This window comes from Myodes glareolus, chromosome 2, assembly GCF_982192425.1.
Source record: "Myodes glareolus chromosome 2, mMyoGla1.1, whole genome shotgun sequence".
NCBI lineage: Eukaryota > Metazoa > Chordata > Mammalia > Rodentia > Cricetidae > Myodes > Myodes glareolus.
The window spans coordinates 128,880,436-128,898,619 of record NC_142027.1 but is presented as its reverse complement, the minus strand read 5'-3'; the positions used below and the strand labels follow the sequence as shown (position 1 = coordinate 128,898,619).

The 18,184-nt window shown below is 45.3% G+C and overlaps 1 protein-coding gene across 2 annotated transcripts in view; it reads right to left on the bottom strand.

The window, feature by feature from the left end:
* Ttc28 (tetratricopeptide repeat domain 28) overlaps positions 1 to 18,184 on the bottom strand; it is a 483,898-nt gene that overhangs the window by 99,944 nt on the left and 365,770 nt on the right. The window lies entirely within an intron of this gene.

Here is an 18,184-nt window from a genome sequence, read left to right as displayed (position 1 = left end):
GTGGATCACTCACTTCACCTTGTAACTGTTTTGGGGGACATCTTCCTTCCCAGAGGAGCTGAACTCTTTGGTAGGGCAGAAGTTTGTACACGTGAACACTTTTAGGCCTGGCCATCCTCTGGGATAAGTGCTGTAATTATCTCCACTTCACAAGTGAAAACAGCAAGGTCACAACACAAGCTTGCCGTCAATATCCACAAGTACCTGCCACCCCCAACCACAAGATACTACACAAGTCCCATACATCGCTTTGAAAGTGAGTCCTTTGTCACTGTGTAGCAATCAAAACAAGAGAAATTGACACACGTTTCAAGCAGTTCTTCTTTCTATAAGAAGGAAAAAAGCAGCCAGCTCCACAGAAGCATACACAGAACTCTAAAGCCCTAGGGGTCAGAGGCCAGAAAAGGAATGAGAACGGAGTTCAGCATCACATTGCAGGCCCTTTATCACATTCAGAGTCTTGTGAGTTCTCCATGGACAATGTGGATGTCTTTCTCCATACTAGGGCTATGAAGGCAGACATGCCAGCTTGCCTGATGGAGCCACGACCTGGGGGCCACCATCTGTTTGGTTAAGGCGACAGTCTGGAATTCCTGGTTGAACTCCAGGTCTCCTTACTGTGAAGCTCCAGCAGTTTTACCGAGTCACAGAGCAGATTATAGGTCCTCCCAGAGCACCCCCAGCAGCTGGGCCACGCTATAAGCTGTCTTTGTCTTATTCAGAATTCCATAATGAATTTGCTAGAACATACCATCTGAACCAGAGAAATGCAATTACCGACTGCTGCTGCTTCCAGTAAGTGGCAAACTCTGCCAATCTGGCTTAAACTCTGCCTGTTAAACTCTGCCACAGGGACTGTTCTGAGGAAGGCTTGCTTCACAAGCACTGGGCACAAGGCAGAGCATTCATTCCAAGTTTTAGCTGCTCTTGGGGACATTCTGAATGGCACCGATGAAATTTCCCTTTCCAGAGTGACCAGCTCTCCAGCAGGATGCAGAGGACAGAGGTGCTGCTCTCTGAGCGCTCCCACTCAGCAGACCACGCTGCCGGGAAGTCAAGTGGGGACAGGCTGAGTCAGCAGCAGCAACTGAAAGTTGCCTCCTGGCTTTCCTCCAATTCCAGGGATGCGTGTTCTGCCCTGGAGGGCACCTCTGGAAAGCGACTTTTTGTAGTCACCATGAAATTACTAATTATGCTGTAGACAGTCTTAAACGGGGAGTCTCTGTGAATTTCACTCTAGATGAGGGGCAATGGCAGCAGCGTGAAGGCCCCCAGAATGCTTAGGCACACGTGAGTGAGGTGAGGATGAGAGCAAGTACCCCAAGAAGCTGTGCCAGAGAAATGGGCTGACTTTCTGGGTTTTCTAATTGTATGTCACATTGTCCTCATTCCTTAGATGTGCCAGAGCCTTGAGCTTTCCTGAGAACATAGCCATTTCTTCAGGGAGGCACAGGGCAGTACAAAGAACACCAACTCTGGCATTAGATAGCCATGGCGCCAGCCCTAGCTCTTCTCTACGCTTGCTATGGGCTCTGACAACGTCACCTTCCTTCCTGTCCTTCGATGCTCTCCTTCCTAAGAGTGACAAGCCTGTGTTTTAAATGGCATGATGAGCACTGCATAAGAAGGTGCCCCACACACACCAGGGCACTCAGTACGTGTCATTTCTTTATTCTAAGCCACTTCAAAGGTGTGTGGAGTTTCCTCAGAGACCTTTCCATTGTTCCTTTCTGGAACCTATTATTTGAATAACTCAAAAAGCAAAGCCAGCATTGGTTTCCTAAGGCCGGATTTTAAGCACAGGAGAGAACAGACCATTAAGTTCATGTACTTGAAACAGTGTGCTAGCCTAGTGATTTTCTTGTCCAGAAGTCATAAATATTAGCACTCTTCAAACTTGCACAAAGGCCCCATTGTAGCAGGCTTTCAGAACTTCTTGGATCAAGATCCAAAAGGTTAATATATTTTTTAGTTAGCCTGCTAATCAGACTGTCTTATATAGCTGTAGGGCAAAGGATTGTGTAAAAGGAGAAGAAAAATCTGCTTAATTTAGTACTACTAACTGAAAGAAATAAAATTAAAATGGTATAATAAAATCCAATCGCTGCCCGATGGTTTAACTATTTCTCAAGCTCATCATATTCTTGGTTCATTTCAAAACTTTAGGTTGGGTAGATAGCTCAGAAGGTAAGAACACTTTTTGTGCAAGCATCAGGATCTGAGTTCAAATCTCCAGCACCCATATGAAAAAATTCAGCCGGGCAGTGGCGCCTCACTCCTATCATCCCAGCACCCAAGAGGCAGAGGCAGGCAAATCTCTGTGATATCAAGGCCAGTCTTGTCTACAGAGTAAGTTACAGGACATCCAGGGCAACACAGAGAAATCCTGTCTTGAAAAAACTTCCAGCATGACTGCATATACCTGTGACCAATTACAAGAACTCACAGGCCACCAACCTCGCTCCAAGCTCAGTGAGACACCATCTCAAGGAACTAAGATGAACAGCTGCAGAGCAGGGCATACAACACCCACCTCTGGTCTCTGTGTATCTGGACATAAGCACCTGAACATGTATATCCCCACGTACAATCTACACACCATACAGTGTATACCACATGCACACAATACATAATATATTACATATTTATGATATAACACATGCACACATACACTCAACACAACAAGCACACACAGAAACAAAAGTTTGAAATAAAAAGTTGGGCTGGAGAGATGGTTCCAATGTTAAGAGTGTGTTCAGTTCTTGAAGAAGACCCAAGTTTGGTTTCTAGCACCCACAAACATCTGTAACTACAGCTCTGGGGACCCTACACCTCTGATCTCAGGAAACACCTAAATTCACCTGCACTCACATGCATACACCCACACACGCGCGTGTGCACGCACGTGAGCACACACATACATGCACGCAAATTTAAAATTTAACAAAAACTTAGGAATCAAGCTCAGCTTCATACACATTTTCTACCCACAGGGGAAAAAATCATGGAATTTGAACTTTTTATAGTTGGAGGGTATGTAAGGGATGTTTACAGCAACGGCAATGTCAAGGAGCACAACCAAGTGTCTGAGAACTGCCTCTGTCACTCAGAATGAGCCTCTTAGGTTCTGAGATCCACAGCAGGAAGAACAAGAGGCTGAACTGGAGAATGAGGCACAGGTGTGAACGCAGTGAGCATGACTGAGGAAAGGAAGGGTTGTGCTTGGAATTGGCTACTGCCTGGCATTTCCCAGCATGCTTGGCTCCCATTAACTCTCCCCATTAGGACAAATAGACACTGTCATGGCTTTGCTGCCCTTTAAACACACACTGAGGTTTATTTGTCACTGTGAAGGCCTTGGGTATGAAACCTTGGAACAAATTAGCGTGTGGGGGTGGGCTTAGGAGACAGGCGGCAGCTGCTCTTTAGATTAGTACTGCCATGCTCTGATTGGAGCCTTAGGACACAGCCAAGGAGGTCCTTGTCAGATTTAGCCCCTTGATTTTAGACTTCCCAGCCTCCACAAGGATGAGCCAAATAAATTTCTATGGTTTATAATTTACATCATCTGTGCTAGTCTGTGATAGGAACGCAAACTATCATCCATACTCACTTGGGACCAAGCATTGGCCACTAGGTGAAAAGGACACCAAGGAGCTGAAGACACAATGCCAGCCTTAGGATGCAGAATCTAGCTGGTAAGAAAGTGCAATACTCAAGAGTACCACGTGCAAAATGTCCGGGAATTGGAGATGAACACTGAGACCTCTAAACCAGTCTTTTTTGGCTTCTGAGCTGTATACACAGAATAAGGAAGTGCTGAAGCTCCATACAAGGAAGATGGCATCTGGGCAGGAAGAAGCAGTGTGAGCAATGTCAGAAGCTTGGAGAACAGTGAACTGGGTGTAGATGAGTGGCAGAAAATGAAGTCAGCGCAGCAACTGAGGACACCACCTCAGAGGAGAGGTCAGCCCTCTGTACATTAATGGGCATTCCATGAAATGCCTGCTGAATTTGGATGCCTGATTGCCCCACACATGGAAGACATTTGAGAGGTACTCTGAGATGATGGGGGCTGGGGAAGAAGTGAACACAGCTGATGAAAAACTTGGGCTTTCCTCCTAAGGGCAGCAGGGACCCAGAACACGGTTCTGGGCATAGATACCATATGATGAGATGGAGCAGCTGGGAGTTTCTATGGAGTTGCCATGGAAACCATGTGGACCATGAACTGAAGGACAAGCTGAGGGACTAGTGAGGAGAAGCTGTTGCAAGTGACCATGTGGGTGGCCCTGAGCCATAGCTGTAACAACACATTCAAACTGGCTTTTGGTGGGCGGGAGTCATTTGGGATGTGAGGGAAGTGGGTGGGGAGCCCAAGATGACTTCTGTGATTGGATAGGCTAGACAGAGGTATATAAGAAAAGGGGGTTGATGACTAACAAAATCCACAAACACAAGTAGGATCAGCGAGTCACAGATTTCTCTTATGTACTTCAGCATTATGTGTGATAGCCAATATATGCAAGTACCCGTGTGCATCAATGGATGGATAAAAACAATTGGAATAGCGACACGTTGAGATATGACATAGCCTCACAGGAAGAAGGACTCCCATCATCGGAGACAACACAGATGAACCTAGAAGACATTGTAGCTAGTACAACCACCCAGGCACATAAGACAAATACTACCTACTTCACTTGTACCTAGGAGCTGGTAAAGCTGGACTCACGGAGGCTGAGAGTAGAATGGTGAGTCAGGGGCTGGAGGCTAGGAAAGAGGAGATGTTGGTCAAAGGGGAACACGCCTTGGTAGGTAAGAGTAAGTTCTGACATTATAGTACACAGCATGGTAACCATAGTTAATAATTATGTGCTACATATGTCAAAACTTCAAGATACTAGATTTTGACTGTTTTCATGAAAAAAGTCAGTAGATGTTATTAATCTTTCTACAATATATACACAGCTCAAATATCACATTGTACCCATACATATGATATTTATAAACAGTTAAATAAAGAAAACAAAAAAGGAAAGTATTAGATACAGTCAGAAAGATACAAAATCCTACACATACAGCTCAAAAAAATTGACAACATGAGGAAAGCTCAGCTGAGACAAGCTGGCAAGGCGCCAGGTTCCAAGCCTGATGACTGAGCTCACTCAATCACTACAGCTCACACAGTTCCTCTGACCTCCACATGTGGGCCATGGCGCACTCACACACACACACAAAACAAACAAATACATACATGAATATAAGTTTTAAAAGAAACATTGTTAGGGTTCTCGGTGTATATTTTATTTACACAAAGGGTATTGCTACAATCACATCAGCAGCCGAGGACCAGGGAATCTTCACTCTAACCTTAGCCAGCTTCACAGCATTACATAGAGGACCTTTAGAAGCAGTCCAGGCAATCACTACATTGTCTCCAAACATCACCTTAGCTTATGGAAAAGATAAAATCTTAATGCTTTATATTCTTTTGCTGTTACTTCAGTTTCTTCAAAAAGGAAAAAAGAAAAAAAACCAGCCAAAAGCAAATCCTTTCAAAGTCACCCCAAACCACTGGGTCTTGAAAACTGAACCTGAGATCCAAAAACAGGACCACAAGATTCTGGAAGAAAGCCCCCCATCCTTGTGTTCTGAGTTCCGGCAGGCACATCGCATGGGTCCAGCAGGTAGAGCCCAGAACAGATGGCAGGTCCCATGGCCACATCTGCCTTTGCCACTGTTGGCAAAGCTAGGGCTAGCTACATGGGTGTTGCTGCAGACATCATAGACTTCCAGGTGTGGGAGGTGCAAGTGCCAGGTGTGGGCCACGAGAGCCTGAGCTAACGCCACTGAGGAACTCCAGCTCAGTGCTCTGCCAGGCAGCAGGTGCTCAGAAAAGGGCGACAGAGGAGCTGAAGGCAAGGTGAGTGAAGGGGACAGACCTGCTCACCCGAGTCTGAGAAATAAACTTGTGCTCAGAAACCAATACCCTCTGAAGTCCTGGGTGAAGAGTTCTCAGTGCTCAGGGCAGGGCTGCCTAATGGGAAATGCCCCCATGGGGGCTTCTGACTCAGAGACGTGTAGAACCTCACGTGTTCACCATCATTTGTGTAAAGAAGAGAAAAGCTTCCAAGTACTAATTAGAAAGAGAGAGCTGTTGTGTTTTCTTCCCCATCACCTTATCTTCTTTATTCAGTTCTTGAAGACTCAGCTATTAAAAGGAATTAAGTAATTCATCAAACCCATTTCAATTACCTGCCGCTGATAACATCAGCGTACAATTACTTCTACAAATGAACCAAGTGCCAACTGCCAGGCTAAACATAAGCTAATTCACTGCCAGGCTCTGCCTGCTGGAGACACAACTCTGGGACCCGGCAACAGGCACTCTTCATGATTCCAACAGCAGCTGTGCATTGTCCTGCAGGTCCAGAGTTCACTCTACCAGGACACACACTGCCCCACCCACCCATGCTGGTGTTGCAGCAGTGTCCAGACAAGCAGGGGACAAATCTTGACCCGAAGGTCCAGGCGGATATCATCATCTATCAGACACTGAAGGTGTGGGCACAGAGTACAGGGCGTGCTTTGGAATTGATTCATCCTGCACAAGTCCTCTGGCACGCCACTCAAAAACTCTGCTTTGGAGACCTCTCTGTTTCTCATTTCTCCTTCTAACTGGGATGGGGTAGTCTTGTTCCTTCTTTTAGATGTCTAGAAAAAAATCTGTCTTAAAGTATGTGGGGTATGAATTCTTTTACATTTACATGTTTTTCTTTCCACCTTCAGGTGAGAACCAGAGGTGTGTGGTGGCTTCCCACAGCAGGGCCACCATCAGACTTGTCTCTTTTCTCACACACCTGGCTCCACACAGTACAAAGCCATCTGCAGGTCCTGCCTCTGGGGCCTGATTCTGGATGGCTGACTGACACCTTCTCTCTGCTGGCATGGCTCTGTGGTGAGGATTGATGGATTCTCTGAAAGGTCTGGCCCAGCACAAGGTATCCTGAGCCCCTTCTCTAGGGCAGGGGATGTTTACAATGACTTTGGTTCTGTGAAAATGCTAACTGCCTTGGACTGGACAGAGTAAGGCCATTGCTCCAGGCTGGTGTATAACCTAACTCACTCACCTTTAGGCTGGTAAGTGTAGCAGGTCTACAACTGCAGCCTGCAACCCATGGGGTTCCTGTTGGGATGGAAAGTCTAATGGATGTGAGACCTAGACTCTTAAGCAATTCTAACCTTTGCCCTGTGACCTTAGTAGAATCACAAATGTCCCTTAATCTTGAGATGCTTGTAAGTTTATCTTACAAGGATACTGGTGTGACAAAAGGTGCTAGAAACATAAGCATGGTCCATGTGACCATGCCAAGAACTTCCAGTGAGGTCTCACAGGCTGTGGCAGGAGAGAAGCTGCTTTGAATAAGGCCACATGTGTCATTCTGAGGATTTCCAGAGAAAAATCCTCACTGGTCCGGATTCATTACTATTTATAATCATACCGATAGAGTCAGACTTCTTTCCTCTTGAAGAGAACTCAACATACGAATTGAAACGTAAAAAGAATGAAAGAGAATGAGTATTAGTAACATTCTTTCCTTTTATTTTTTTAAACAGGCTTTTTCTGTATAGCCAACTGTCCTGGAACTCACTTTGTAGACCAGGCTGGCCTCGAACTCCGAGATCTGCCTGTCTCTGCCTTCCAAGTGCTGGGATTAAAGGCATGAGCCACCACTACCCATTGGAATATTTTTCTTACAAAATAATTTATAAGACTCTTCAGAATACCATGTTGTACATGTTCACAGTAATTTACTCATGAATCTTCAGAAACTGCAGACAGCTAATTGTATGCATGGGTAGTATATGACTACAGTGTATGTGTATGTGCAGATAATACCTAACAGGATTCCAAGTGACCTTGGAAATTCATAACTTTCTGGTTCAGATGTCCAGGATTTATTTTTCAAACGTGACCTTTAGAAGTGTCATTCAGAATCTAAACTTTTCTTAGACTCCAGAACTAGCATGGCAGACAGTCACAGCTTTTGGTCACCATCATTTGCAGTTGATGAGACACAATTTACACCCCTGCCACCCCTTTCCCCCACTAACATGACCCCCAGAAAAAATTATCAACCCCAGGGTAGGGAGATTGTCTTTTGAGACCTTATAAGCCCTGTGCGCTACAAGTCTCTGAGAGTCAAGGAATTACAAGCATCACATTTAATGCTGTTGGTGTTCTCAAAGCCCTGTTTGTAGGAAGGACTGACTATGAAGATGAACGTGAGCACATGGCCCAGAGTGGCTTTGTACACAACTGAAGGAAAGCCAGAAGTTCCCGGGGGCGGAACCACAGTTCTTATTCATTGGAAGAGTACAGGATTCTACCCCGTAACTGGTGCTCAATAAAACTTGTGGAGCAAAGTATAAATTACTAAGGGAGCAAATCAATTAGTGAACACTAGTCTTAGCTTCCTTCCATTCTCCAGATAAGCTACTTCCTAGACAAAAAGATGTCTTAAATAAGAAAGGACAATTATTTTCCAGATAAATTAGTGGATGATTGACAGACCTCCGTCTGGCCTTGTTAGAACACACTTTTCATCTCTCACTTTATTTTATTTATTTTTTTAAAATTTTTTTTATTTACTTATTTATTTATAAAAATTTCCACATCCTCCCCTCCTCCCCATACCCTCCCATTCCCCCCACTCCCTCTCCTCCTCCCTCTCCAGTCCTAAGAGCAGTCAGGGTTTCCTGCTCTGTGGGAAATTCAAGTTCCTCCCCACTCCCTCCAGGTCTAGGAAGGTGAGCATCCAAACAGACTAGGATCCCAAAAAGCCAGTACATGCAGACGAAATAAGACCCAGTGCCATTGTCAATGGCTTCTCAGTCAGCCCCCATGACAGCCACATTCAGAGAATCCGGTTTGATCACATGCTCGTTCAGTCCCAGTCCAGCTGGCCTTGGTGAGCTCTCATTCGATCAGTCCCCTTGTATCAGGGGGTGAACGCATCCCTGGCGGTCCTGACTTCCTTTTTCATGTTCTCCCTCCTTCTGCTCCTCATTTGGACCTTGGGGACTCGGTCCAGTGCTCCAGTGTGGGTCTCCGTCTCTATCTCCATCCATCGTTGGATGAAGGTTCCCTCTGGTCTTGCCTTCCTTGCTCACGTTCTCTCTCCTTCTGCTTCTCATTTGGACTTAGGGAGTTAAGTCCAGTGTTCCAATGTGTGTCTCTGTCTCTATCTCCATCCATTGCCAGATGAAGGTTCCCTCCATTGTACCTTTTCTTCATCTCTCACTTTAGACCCAACATTGGTGACAACTAGGTTGAGACTGACATGTGTGATCAGTGACTTCCAAAATGGTCCAACTTTGCATTGATGTCAGGGGTGTATTGCTGTGGAATAATGCTCTTGTACACTGTAGAGATTTGACACTCATATTGGTTTAATAAAACGTTGATTGGCCAGTAGCCAGGTAGGAAAAATGTGTGGGGCAACCAGACTAGGAGAATTCTGGGAAGAGGAAAGGAAGAGATGCAGTTACCAGCGAAATATAGAGGAAGCAAGATTAGAATGCCTTACTGAGAAAAGGTATCAGCCCATGTAGCTAAACATAGACAAGAATTATGGGTGAATTTAAGACATAAGAGCTAGTTAGTAATAAGCCTAAGCAATAGACCAAACAGTTTATAATTAATGTAACCCTCTGTGTTCCTTTGGGATTGAATAGCTGCAGGACCCGATGGACAGAAACTTTTGTCGCGTGTAGCAAATTAAGTTGCCATCTTCCGTGACAGAGATGGAGATGGGACTGATACTAAAGTGGAGCTGGGGCTGGAAGTGGGGTAGGGTAGATTGGGGTGGGAATGGGGATAGGGCTGACAGGGGTAGAAAAGGATTGAGGGTAGGGCGGGGTTGTTTGGGTAGAATGGGAGTGGGGTGGGAGTGGGTCAGGGGATGTTTCCCTTCTTACTTTCCTAATTACACTTTATCCCAAAGGGAGATGGAGGCAATTGTGCCTGGTCTCCCAGTCAATGAGAAGATCTGTGACAACTGGAGCTAGAGAAGATTACTTGGAACATCAGTCTAGCAACCTATTCCACAGAACATCAGTGGTTTGATTTCAAAGGGCCTAAATTAGAACAATGTGACAGGTACAGCCTTTTGGAGCTTAAAGCCTGAAGAGGTGCCCACTCCCAAGGCCATTCCCATCAGCACCACCAGTTCCCAGGAGGAAGTTACTCAGACAGCCTCCAGGCTGCTCTGCTGTTTACAGGAATCCCAAGAGTGACCATGCAGTTCCTTCAGGTGAAATGCAGGCAGTAGATAGCAATGCCTTCTCACCTCCACCTTTTCTCCAGGCTCCACAGGCTTCACTCTCCTTGGCTTCTTTGATAGAAACACTATACCCACCACACCCTGAAGCTTTCTCTCTGGGCTCCACCTGCCCCCCATTCCTGTGCTCCTGCCCCAGTCTCCCTGGCTCCCTTTCTTTCCTGGCCTCTAAGATGAAGTTCTATTCGCCAACGGTCCTTGAAGAGGGAGAAGTCACTACTGGGAGTGCAGAAAATTGAACTCACATGAACTTCCCAACCCTTCCAGTTTCTTTCCAAAGGCATGGCTGTTCTCGTTGCCCTGGCATACCACTTTGTGTTTGAACTCTTAGATGCTTGTTCTTAGCTGCGGCGGCTTAATAGAAAACGCCCCCAAATGGAGTGGCACTACTAGGAGATGTGGCCTTGTTGGAGTAGGTGTGGTCTTGCTGGAGGAAGTGTTTCACTGTGGAGGCAGAGCTTTGAGGTCTCACATATGTTTAAGTCACACCCAGGGTGACAGACTACTTCCTCTTGCCTGTGGGATCAAGATGTGGCTCCCTCTCCACTCTCAGCTCCTTCTTCAGCACCATGTCTGCCCACATGCTCCCTTATCCCACCATAATGATAATGAACTGAACCTCTGAACTGGTTCCAATCTCAGCACCCACGTGACAATTCACAGCTGTCTATGACTCAAGTTCCGAAAAGAAGAAAGCCTACTAACACTGCCACAGAGGGCAGAGGGGACATGGATGATGCGGATGGCAGAAGAGCTTGGCTGGCAGGTTCTCACAGCACATGGGTAGCAGTGGCGGGGGGTGGGGGGCAGAGAACTAGAAAATGAACAGTTACCGGACAGCTTTAATGGACAGTCGGCTGGAGCAAAGGACACGGGAAAGACATTAGTGTGCTAAAGTCAGGATGGGGTGCTAGGCTGGACTGTGTCCCCCACACTCCTTCCTTGGAAACCTTACATGTGGGGGGAGGGGTTACTCTGATCTACTAGACAGGCCTGACAGAGGCCCGGCTGGCCCTACTAGAAGAAGCTAGTGACCTGGGGCAGAAGAATAACATGTATCAGAAGCAAACATTATAATTGCCGGTGTGCTGTAGGTAGACAGGAAGGTGGCCCACAGAAGGAGGGAAAGGCAAAGAAACCGATCCCCAGGCCACTGCAGATGGACTTGCTGTTAGCCCAGTGAAACTGATTTCAGGCTTTTATCAACAACTGGGCTGTGAGAGAATACATTTGCATTGTGGAAGTACCAAGTTCAGCATTTAGAGACAGCAGCCTCAGGTACTGAGATACAGGATTATGAGGCGAGCTATCCGCAAGAGTTCAGCAAAGCCCAAATGGCCAGTGTTGGAAAGCCAAATTTCATGTTTGGATTCAGTATTATTGAGCATTAGTGTGAGATGAGATTCACTCACTAGGCACCTGAACACAAGAAACAGCAGGGAGGAAAGACAGAATAGAGTTGGAAGCAGTGTGCAGAAAGCCAGGGTCAAAGATAGACAAAGGTCAGAAACAATGAAGCATAAGAACCCCTACCTGGAGGGAAGGATGCCTCCAAGACATTTGGAGACTGAGAGGCTGGGAGATGAAGCAGGTTCTGGGGCGGTGTATAGTGACTCCATTCCATATGTGGAACAGGCTGCAGTCGCCGAGCCTGCATCCACAGATGTATGAGTCTATGCGTATGGTAAGGGGTCTGGAAGGTTCTACCAAACCACTAAACTATAGCTAACTGTAGGTGTGGGGCAGAGAAGTAACATAATGAGACAGGTGTCCCTTCCCAATTCATTCCCTTTTGTGATAACTTTTTTTCCACAAAAGCATCCACCACTGTTGTAACTTGAATCATTAATCTGCACAAAGACCAGGAAAAAGGACAGTGTCCTGCACAGAACAGGGTATGGGGACTTCAGCAGCTTCAAAGTGACCCAAATCTGCAACCTCAAAAGGCCTCTCAGCTCTACCTGAGAAGATCCCTGTTGATCCCTGGGGAGGAGGAAGGACAAAAGTTAAATTGTTGAGGTTAAAAATAAGTGGGGGCTTCCAGCAGTGGGACAGGAGCTTTTCTCTGATCCCAGACTTCTGTAGATAATCACAGGAGTGGGGAGGGGCATACCAGAAACTGCTGGTGAGCGGGAGCAAGCCAGAGAGCACTACTCCTTCATGGCCTCTGCTTCAGTTCTTCCCTACAGGTTCCTACAGGTTCCTGCCCCAGTTTCCCTGGCTGATGGACCACAGGCTGTAAGATGAGATAATGTTCTTTCTCCCCAAGTTGCTTTGGTCATGGTGTTTACCACAACAACAGAAACCCTAACTAAGAAAGCCTCTAAGTTAAAGGTTGCAAAGAAAGGTTTCCCCTGCCACCTACCCATAGGAAGAGGTTGAATTCACAACTGTCTGGGAAAGCTAGAGCGACACATTGATGTGATCGAGATAGATGCACCAGAAAGCAGTTTCTCCGCAAATCTCTCCCACAATGTGAGATACATGCCCATGTTACTGCACACAGTGAGTGTGGTGAGGCTAAAAATGACAGGCAACCAACAAACAACCCGGACTACACTAAAACCAGTGACTTACATACTTTAAATCTCACAGTCTGAGGATATCCGCCAAACTAAAAACCACTAAAGGGTCTAACCCCAAAAGACCCCCATGGACTTAGCTGCCGAGGTTTTTAAAGCACATGTCATACATATAACTAGGCTACGTAAAGGGAAACAAAACCCCACAAGCACACACAGAAAATCTTAGTGCTAAAAGCTGAAATGTTAATGAACCAAATAAATAAAAAATGAAATACGTATCTTAATGTTCACTTCTGTGGGAAACAACTAGGCTTGCCTGCGAGAGGGTCTAGGTTTCTGGGCACAGCTGGAATGCTTGCCCATGGGAGCATAATGCTTGCCTGTTAGTGGGGGAGGCATCTGGTGGCTCTGCTGCCAGTGTGCTCAATCTTGGGGACTTTAGTAGAAACTGAGGTCCTCCATGATGTGACCAGCTGCATCTACATGAGCAAGGTTCAGTCAGTAACAAGTGGATAGCACAGCTGACAAGCCTTTCTGACTGGTGTCATTTGCCACTGCTCAGGAGAATTGATGCTGTCCACAGACAGTTCCATGCTGGGTACTCAGCTGGCCTCTGCCCTGCGGGCAGAGCTTAATTGGCACCCTTCACTATAAACATATAAATATGGTCATCACCAGTCAGACATGGGATGGCAGGTTCTAGACTCAGTGAGAGACTCTGTCTGAAGGGAACAAGGCAGAGAGTGACAAAGCAGGACACCAGTGTTCCCTGGTTTCACATGAGTACTCCAGGTGGGCACCCCACACACAGGAGTTTGCACCAGACACATAAAAATTGAAAACTTGAGGAGTTTTCTAGACACTGTATTGTCATTAAATTTAGGGTTCACTTTTCTGTGGTCAGAGACTATAGGGCTTCCAAAGGAATAACACTCAGAGTGTCACCAGGCCAAGCAGCTGGCACTGCTGTCCAGCTCATTAGTGTCAGTGAAATTTTTAAAATATATATTTATTAACTACTTAGAATGTCCACTTACACTTGGGAGGCAGAGTCAGGCATATCTCTGAGACTGAGGCCAGCCTGGTACATACAGCTAGTTCTAGGACAGCCAGGGCTACACAGAGAAACCCTGTCTTGGGGGGACAAAAAAAGAAAGGGAGAGAGAAATGCCTGTTTAGAAGAAATCTCTGCCTGTTGCTGTGGATATGTTTGTTTCTTTAATTCCATGGCTCACTGTACTCTGAGGCTCTCCCACAGGCTAATGCTCACTTAGGATTCATTTGTTCCTTCTCTCTTACACCACTGCCACCCCCCTCCCCTGCCTCAGGAAATCATCTACACTTTCCTGACCATGAAACACCCTTTCTCTTTTCTTGAGTTATCTTTATGTGTTTTGATACAATGAGCATGAATTGGCTGTAGTTACGTGAACGACGTTGAAATGCTCACGCCACGAAAATCTGTGGTGTGCAGAACGTCCCTGTAAGCTGATGAGACACAAACTGCTGGGGTCTTGGGACACTAGTTTTCATTTGGTTCTTTTTATCATTGGTCATATACCATTCTCTTAAAGTCTATGTTATCAGACACTAATATGCCCACCCCACCTTACTACAGTATTTCTGCTGTTCATACATAACTATCTACTTATGTTTGGTAAGTACAGACAACACAGAGGTAAGCAGTAGTTTTTCTGTGAGCTTCCATCTTATTTTCTTTTTTTTTAAGGTTTTATTTCATACATATGAGTGTTTCGTCTGTATGCATGTCTGTGCACTGTGTATGTGCCTGTTACCCATGAAAGCCAGAAGAAGGTGTCATATCCCCAGAATTGGAGTTTCAGACAGTTGTGAGCCACCAGGTGAGTGCTGGGAATTGAACCCAGGACCTCTGCAGGAGCAGATAATCTCTTAACCACAGAGCAATCTCTCCAGTGCTATGGGATAATGTTTTAGTACACTATAAAGATTTGTCACTCATATTAGTTTAATAAAACACTGATTGGCCAGTAGTCAGGCAGGACGTATAGGTGGGGCAACCAGATTAGGAAAATTCTGGGAAGAGGAAAGACAGAGACACAGCCACCAGCCAGATGCAGAGGAAACAAGAATGCCTCACTGAGAAAAAGTACCAAGCCACGTAGCTAAACATTGACAGCAATAATGGGTTAATTTAAGTTGTAAGAGGTAGTCAATAATAAGCCTGAGCAACAGGCCAAACAGTTTATAATTAATTTAAGCCCCTGTGTGTTTCTTTGGAACTGAACAGCTACGGGACCACGTGGAACAGAAACTTCCATTTACACTCCACCCCCTTTCTGTAGACTTTTCTTTTAACATTTAATGCAATGTAATGGCTGGGTCACCATCCTATGGTGCCTCAGTCTCCTTTATGCACCCATCCCTCTCTGCCTGCTTGGTAGCTGGACTTTTTTGTTTCTCTTGGAAGCTGCTCTGAAGATTTCAAGAGTTTTTCACAGTTTAGAGTCTATGTCGAGTTAATCCCAGAATGTTCCCTGTGAGATCTAAGTACCTCACAGCCTTGCATGTGCATCGGCTCCCACCTGTTGTGGGATGCTGCAGCTACCACATGGATTACTACACCTGCATTATTTTTAAATAAAGCATTATATTTTTGTTTTAAACAGTCGTTTTAATTACTTAAGGGGAAAGGAATGTTTTGTTTATCCATCTATTTACCACTTCTGGTGCTCTCTCTCTCTCCTAAATACCTGAGCTTCCATATGGCATCATTTTCTGTCTGTGTAAGGGACCTCATTCGACGTTTCTTAGGGTTCTCTGCCAGTGATGAAGCAGCTTCTCATTGTGGTTCACCTAAAATATACTGTGTTTGCCTTCATTCCTGTAATTTGTTTGTTTCTTTCACTTTGTCTTTGTCTGTTTGCTTGTTTGACTTACTTTGAGACAAAGATTTTCTCTGATGTCCTGGGTAAGCCTTGGCCTCCTGGGTGCTGGGATTATAGGCACACATCCACACATCATGTTGGCGGCTTCCTGGTTCCCCTTGGGGCCACCCAGGAGCGCAGGAATCCCATCAAACCTGGATGTTTTTTAATTTGGCTTGTGGTGATTTGGCTTGATTGGGATTTTTGCATCGGCAGAGAGCTTGCATTAGGAATATTCCTAACAGTAAGCAATTTTTTCCTTTTATTTTTTTCAAATATTTTTCTTGACCCATCCCTTCTGCTTTGTACTTAGGAAACTTGAACCATGCTTCTCTTCCTGTATTTGATCTTCTTTCTCTCTTCATAGATTTGAAGAATTCAGTCACTATATATATATATAATGAAAATTAAAGGCTGGGAGACAGTTCAGTGGACAGAGTGTTTACGGCACATGTGTGAAAACTTGCATTTGGATCCCCAACACCCATGTAAACAAACTCTGGGCACTTGTGGCAGTCTGCATATAATTCCAGTGCTTGGGAGACAGAGACAGGGAAGCCCTGGAGCAAGCTGGCTAGCTAGAGGAACCAATCAGATCAGGGAGGTCTGAGTTCAGTGAGAGACTCTGCCAGTGTCAGCTTCTGGTCTCTATATACGTGTGCATCCACATCCACATGCATGCACATCATGTACACACAAGAATACACAGTCTCCTGTCACCTCTAATTGCACATTGGCAATTCAGAGACCAATCTGGGTGTCTGTCAGACATGCCCTGCCCCACAGTTCTGTCATTGACTCTAAGTACATCAAGCCCCCAGGACCTGCCTCTCTTTGCCTGTCCATCCCACTAGCTCTAGGGTTACAGTCTTGCATAACCATGACAAAACTCAAGTCCTCATGCTTGCCCAGCAAACACTCACCCACTGAGCCATCTCTCCAGCCCAATGTTTTGATTATTTCCTGCATAGTGCTAAGGATTGAACCATGGGCCTCATATATACTAAGCAAATGTTCTACCACTAAGCCCTACCCCAGACCCCAAGTAGTTTAACATTAAGCAAATAGATCAAATAAAAGTCATAAATTATCTTATAAAATTATTTAAATTCAATGAAAGTGAAAACATGACACAGAAATAATGTGGTGGGTAAGCACTGTTCAAAGAAAATGTAGGACCTTTACACGACTGCATTGAAAGTCAATGGTCTAAGGTATGACATTTGGTAGCTAAAATAAGGATTCAGGAGAGGGGATAAAAATACATAAGACACAAGCAGAAACAAATGGAATGGCCAACACACCCACCCACAGCACTAAAAGAGGCAAAAACCGGATCTTCTCTTAAAAAGAAGTCAAGAAAATTGATAAATTTTTGACCAAAATGATCTAGAAAAACAACTACATATGAGAAAGACGTATAGGATGTGCTCCCCACTTAGCAACGAGGAGAATGCATGACATAATCTCCAGAGAACCGACTGAAAAACATGAGGAGAGTAGATCCGAAACAGCAAGTAGATAAACCCCTGTTGTTTCCTGTGTGCAATGGTTTCCCAATTTATTGTGCTACTAGCTCTTCAAAGGAACAGGATTTTGGGGTGTTGTTATCCCTTAAATAAATGACACAGGATTAATCACATAGTAAGCAGTCAATAAACACCAGTATTTGTTAGAATGAACACAGACAGCTGAGAACTTACCACTTTGGTTCTTCCAGACAGAATGAACCTGGGACTCACAGGACAAGGAAAGCTATGAATGCAGCCCCAACGGGACTGGGTGTGTATGTGACTCGGTGGTACAGCTCTCAAGTGTGAATTTAGTAGATGCAACCTCATGTCCTCGTGTCAAATGGCTGAAGAGTTCTGCAAACCTACACTCCCATTCTGGCCTCAAGGTCATCTTCAGAGCCCTAAGAACCTGCAGGCCTTTATGGCACAAATATAGTTAAAAGCAACAGAGGCTGAGGGAAGGGAAGAAAAGTGCTAGTAGGGCGTCAGTGGGCTGGAGACCTCTGAGTGGCAGTTCCCTTAAGGAAAGGACTTGCTGCAATCACAGCCAGCAATATCTGAAGCCCAGGCAGATACCCGTGAGGTCGCCTTCTTATCCTCTCCATGTCCAATCCTCCAGAGCTCACAAGTGACCAGAAGCTCTGGCTCAGCAATGAAGTCAACTTACACTTCCAAACACACCTGTGCCTTCTCTCAGAGACCAGCGACTTCACCAAAGCACCTGCTTTCCAGTTGTGCACGGGCTTCTACCAGTCACATTATATTGTCTTGACTGTAACCAAAAAGCAAACCAACTGCAAGAACATCTTCCTTATGGGTCTTCCACAAAATGATTTTGCATTCATACTAAAACTCAATATTATTCTTTAATACACATAATTTTGTGGCAAAAG